This window comes from Odocoileus virginianus, chromosome 18 (genome assembly GCF_023699985.2).
Source record: "Odocoileus virginianus isolate 20LAN1187 ecotype Illinois chromosome 18, Ovbor_1.2, whole genome shotgun sequence".
NCBI lineage: Eukaryota > Metazoa > Chordata > Mammalia > Artiodactyla > Cervidae > Odocoileus > Odocoileus virginianus.
Genome location: NC_069691.1, coordinates 28,253,818 through 28,259,615, shown reverse-complemented (window position 1 = coordinate 28,259,615; position 5,798 = coordinate 28,253,818). Strand labels below are relative to the sequence as shown.

The following is a 5,798-nucleotide window of genomic DNA, read 5'->3' as shown; positions in this document are numbered from 1 at the left end:
TGAAATCAAGTGGGCCTTAGGAAGTATCACGATGAACAAAGCTAGTGGAGGTGATGGAATTCCAGTTAAGCTATTTCAAATCCTGAAAGATGATTCTGTGAAACTGCTGTACTCAATATGTCAGCAAATTTGGAAAACTCAGCAGTGGCCACAGGACTGGAAAAGGTCAGTTTTCATTCTAATACCAAAGAAAGGCAATCCTAAAGAATGCTCAAACTAACGCACAATTGCATTCATCTCACATGCTAATAAAGTGATGCTCAAAATTCTTCAAGCCAGGCTTCAGCAATACGTGAACCGTGAACTTCCAGATGTTCAAGCTGGTTTTAGAAAGGAAGAGGAACCAGAGATCAAATTGCCAACATCTGCTGGATCATCAAAAAAGCAAGAGAGTTCCAGAAAAACATCTCTTTCTGCTTTACTGACTATGCCAAAGCCTTTGACTATGTGGATCACAATAAACTGTGGGAAATTCTGAAAGAGATGGGAATACCAGATCACCTGACCTGCCTCTTGAGAAACCTGTATGCAGGTCAGGAAGCAACAGTTAGAACTGGACATGGAACAACGGACTGGTTTCAAATAGGAAAAGGAGTACATCAAGGCTGTATATTGTCACCCTGCTTATTAAACTTATATGCAGAAAATATCATGAGAAATGCTGGGCTGGAAGAAGCACAAGCTGGAATCAAGATTGTCAGGAGAAATATCAATAACCTCAGATATGTAGATGACACCACCCTTACGGCAGAAAGTGAAGAGGAACTAAAAAGCTTCTTGATTAAAGTGAAAGAGGAGACTGAAAAAGTTGGCTTAAAGCTCAACATTCAGAAAACTAAGATTATGGCATCTGGTCCCATCACTTCATGGCAAATAGATGGGGAAACAGTGGCTGACTATTTTCAAGGGCTCCAAAATCACTGCAGATGGTGATTGCAGCCATGAAATTTAAAAGATGCTTACTCTTTGGAAGGAAAGTTATGACCAACCTAGACAGCATATTAAAAAGCAGAGATGTTACTTTGCCAGAAAAGGTCCGTCTAGTCAAGGCTATGGTTTTTCCAGTGGTCATGTATGGATGTGAAAGTTGTACTATAAAGAAAGCTGAGCTTTTTCGCAATGGGTTTGCAGCCAGGACACAAGTGTCGTGACAACCACCATTAAACCTAAGCCAAAATGGGAAAGGAGAAGACCCACATTAACATCGTTATCATTGGGCATGTAGATTCAGAGAAGTCTAACACGACTGGCCATCTAATCTTCAAATGTGGCGGGATCGACAAGAGAACAATTGAAACATTCGAGAAGGAGGCTGCTGAGATGGGAAAGGGCTCCTTCAAATATGCCTGGGTCTTGGACAAACTGAAAGCTGAACATGAGCGTGGTATCACCATTGATATCTCCCTGCGGAAATTTCAGACTAGCAAGTATTATGTTACCATCATTGATGCCCCAGGACACAGAGACTTCATCAAAAACATGGTTACAGGCACATCCAAGGCTGACTGTGTTGTCCTGATTGGTGCTGCTGGTGTTGGTGAATTTGAACCCAGTATCTCCAAGAACGGGCAGACCCGTGAGCATGCCCTTTTGGCTTACACTCTGGATGTGAAACAACTAATTGTTGGAGTAACAAAATGGAGTCCACTGAGCCACCCTATAGCCAGAAGAGATATGAGGAAATTGTTAAGGGAGTCAGCACCAATTTCTGGCTGGAATGGTGACAACATGCTGGAGCCAAGTGCTAACATGCCATGGTTCAAGGGATGGAAATTCACCCATAAGGAAAGCAATGCCAGTGGAACCACCCTGCCATCAACTCACCCAACTGACAAACCCTTGCATTTGCCTCTCCAGGATGTCTATAAAATTGGTGGTATTGGTACTATCCCTGTGGGTCATGTGGAGACTGGTGTTCTCAAACCTGGCATGGTGGTCACCTTTGCTCCAGTCAATATAACAACTGAAGTGAAGTCTGTAGAAATGCACCATGAAGCATTGAGGGAAGCCCTTCCTGGGGACAATGTGGGCTTCAATGTCAAGAACATATCTGTCAAAGATGTCCGTCATGGCAATGTGGCTGGTGACAGCAAAAATGATCCACCCATGGAAGCTGCTGGCTTCACAGCTCAGGTGACTTTGAACCATCCAGGCCAAATCAGTGCTGGATATGCACCTGTGCTGGATTGTCACACAGCTCACATTGCTTGCAAGTTTGCTGAGCTGAAGGAGAAGATTGATTGTCATTCTGTGAAAAAGCTGGAAGATGGCCCTACATTCTTGAAATATGGTGATGCTGCCATCGTTGATATGGTTCCTGGCAAACCCATGTGTGTCGAGAGCTTCTCTGATTATCCTCCCCTGGGCCATTTTGCTGTGCGTGACATGAGACAGACAGTTGCTGTGGGTGTCATCAAAGCAGTGGACAAGAAGGCAGCTGGAGCTGGCAAGGTCACCAAGTCTGCTAGAAAGCTCAGAAGGCTAAATGAACATTATCCCCAATACCTGCCACGCCAGTCTTAATCAGTGGTGGAAGAACGGTCTCAGAACTGTTTGTCTCAATTGGCCATTTAAGTGTAATAGTAAAGACTGGTTAATGATAACAGTGCATCATAAAACCTTCAGAAGGAAAGGAGAATGTTTTTGTGGACCATATGTTTTGTGTGTGGCAGTTTAAGCTATTAGTTTTTAAAATCAGTACTTTTTAATGAAAACAACTTGACCAAAAATCTGTCCCAGAATTTGAGACCCATTAAGAAAAGTTTAATGAAGAAAAAAAAAAAAAAAAAAAAAGCTAAATGCCGAAGAATTGATGCTTTTGAACTGTGGTGTTGGAGAAGACTCTTGAGACTCCCTTGGACTGCAAGGAGATCCAACCAGTCCAGCCTAGAGGAAATCGGTCCTGGATGTTCATTTGAAGGACTGATGTTGACGCTGAAACTGCAATATTTTGGCCACCTGATGCGAAGAGCTGACTCATTTGAAAGAGACCCTGATGTTGGGAAAGATTGAAGGCAGGAGGAGAAGGGGACAACAAAGGATGAGATGGTTGGGTAGTATCACCAACTCAATGGACATGAGTTTGGGTAAACTCCAGGAGCTGGAGATGGATAAGGAGGCCTGGCATGCTGCAGTTCATGGGGTCACAAAGAGTCGGACACGACTGAGTGACTGAACTGAACTGATACATAAATATAAATATATATATGTATATACACACACACACATATAGTGACTGCTTCGATAACAAGATCACTCTTAACTGTATCAAATACCTAATCTTTGTTTCTATTGACTACTAATGATTCTGTTTTTCTTTTATGTTATTTCACTGAAATAAATTAGGTTTTAAAATTAATTTTAGAATTCATTTACTTTTCCACTATCTATTTTGTTACCAGTTATATCAGGACTCCAAGACATTTCAATGTTGTTTTTTCCACTCAGTGTGTTTTAGTTTCATAAAGAACTCAGTTACAGTATGTTGGGGTTCTATGATTTGTATTCCTCTTTCCAGTTTGGCAACTCTTTTCTAGAACACTTGCCCCTTATTCTTAGTTCCTGTTTCCATTAGTAAATGTGCTGCCACACTTGGCATTGTTACTGCTTATGGGATTGGGCCCATCTCATTTTCAGGGCATGTATAATCAATGATACCCTGCAATCAGACATTGTCATTTTTCATGAAAAAAAGGAAGACATAATCCTGGTGTTCTGACATGAGGAACACAAGAATGATTATCCTCTGTGGGTTATCTTCCTTTGGGGAGTTTTCAAAATAGTGTTGCTTATGTCTCAATATCCAACAGGGGTTTTATTTTATTATGATGCTTCCCTCATATTTTGTTCATAATGCAATAAATCTCCTAGAAGAAAACTCAGCTAAAAGAAAAAGCTCAAACAAGCTTAGACCAGTTATCTTGGATGCAGAGCAGAGGAATAATTATAGAAAAAAGCATGACATATATTATTCTATAGACCACCTGTCTAATCCTTCTGGGAGCTAAGTCTGAGTTCAAGCAATGTAATGACAGGTCAGGGATGAAAGCTAGGGATATCCTTTGCTGCATATGTATCTTCTTGCTAGTTTTTATTTCTTTTTAAAAGAATATAATTTATATTAGTAGAATAAACACTGTGGGTTAAGTACAACTGTATATGAATACACACACACATGCACAGTGTACAAGGAATTATTTTAAGTCATGAATTTTAAAAAGGACTTCCTCAGAGAGATGAGAACAGATTTATAACCAGCTGGTGGCAGGTTATATTTGGCATATGGAACCTAGATTTAGTTATCACCCTCAAAGTCCATGAATACCATTCTAATAATACTATTGCGTACGTAAGACAAATGGTTGGGAATTCCTTTAAGCAATACCCAGGTGATGAGACAAGGTCAAATGTCATCACAATGCACTGAAGTTGCTAAGGTTTGAGTCCCTAACTAGCTTCTCTGAGGCAGCCAGGGCTGTCAGTGCTGCAGGGGAAGCCTATGGTATTTTGAAAGATGTGAAAGCAGCAAGGTGTTTTTCTGTATTTTTGTATGCTAGTATAGACATATGGTTTTGTTAAATGAAACAGGTAAAAGATGTTAAGTCCTGAGAGCCAGACCACTGGGGTACAATGAGGTAACTGTCCTCTCTTACAAAAGAGGTACTGATACATCCTCTGTGCCTTCATTCTTAAAGGAAGCTCTGTGTTCTTAGATGAATAGATAAAGAGTCAGCTGAATAGATAAGAGATCTTCCGAGTCAAGATTCTTTACCACATCAACTCAGGTTCCCTATCTCCCACCTCAGTAGCAGTTATCATCAAGAAAATAGATTTCTTCTCTAGCCGGTAGGGAATTCCATTATTTAATATTGTCCTCTCTGACAAATCGTTACCCTACCCACTCTGTCTTCTGCTTATCTCTCAGAAAGATTCCCCTCATCGATTCTTCCTGAATTCTGGCTTAGCCTATAGCTGACTGGGTCAGAGATCAACTTCTGACCCAACCCAAGCCAATAACATTATGTCTTATAAATTTGAATTTGGGATACAGAAAATTCCATTTATTTCTAAATAATAAAATCTGAGATTTACATTAAAATTGAGACCAAAATGGCCATACTGAGTCTTTGTTTAAGTTCAACAGAGAATGAACTGCTTCAATTCCTCCTGAGCACTTGATGTATATAGAAGCATGATAGTCCTCTTTTAGTTTTGAAACACACCCTTTTTATTTTATCTACAAGGCTATACAGTGTCACCCTGCTTATTTAAATTATATGCAGAGTGTATCATGCAAAATGCCAGGCTGGATGAAACACAAGCTGGAATCAAGATTGCTAGGAGAAATATAAATAAACTCAGATATGCAGATGACACCACCCTTATGGAAGAAAGTGAAGAGGAACTAAAAAGCCTCTTAATGAAGGTGAAAGAGGAGAATATAAAAAATGTTGGCTTCAAACTCAACATTCAAAAAACTAAGATCATGACATCCAGTTCCATCACTTCATGGCAAGTAGATGGGGAAATAATGGAAACAGTGACAGACTTTATTTTCTTGGGCTCCAAAACCACTGCAGATGGTAACTGCAGTCATGAAATTAAAATTCGCTTGCTCCTTGGAAGAAAAGCTATGACAAACCTAGATAGCACATCAAAAAGCAGAGACATTATTTTGCCAAAAAAGGCCCATCTAGTCAAACCTATGATTTTTACAGGAGGCATGTATAGATGTGAGAATAAGACCATAAAGAAAGGATTTATGGAAGGAATGATGCTTTTGAACTATGGTGTTGGAG

General features: G+C 40.1%; 1 pseudogene; it reads left to right on the top strand.

Annotated features, from left to right (window-relative positions):
• The first annotated feature begins 1,176 nt into the window (after positions 1-1,176).
• On the top strand, positions 1,177-2,789 carry LOC110143900 (elongation factor 1-alpha 1 pseudogene; annotated as a pseudogene).
• Positions 2,790-5,798: the final 3,009 nt, after the last annotated feature.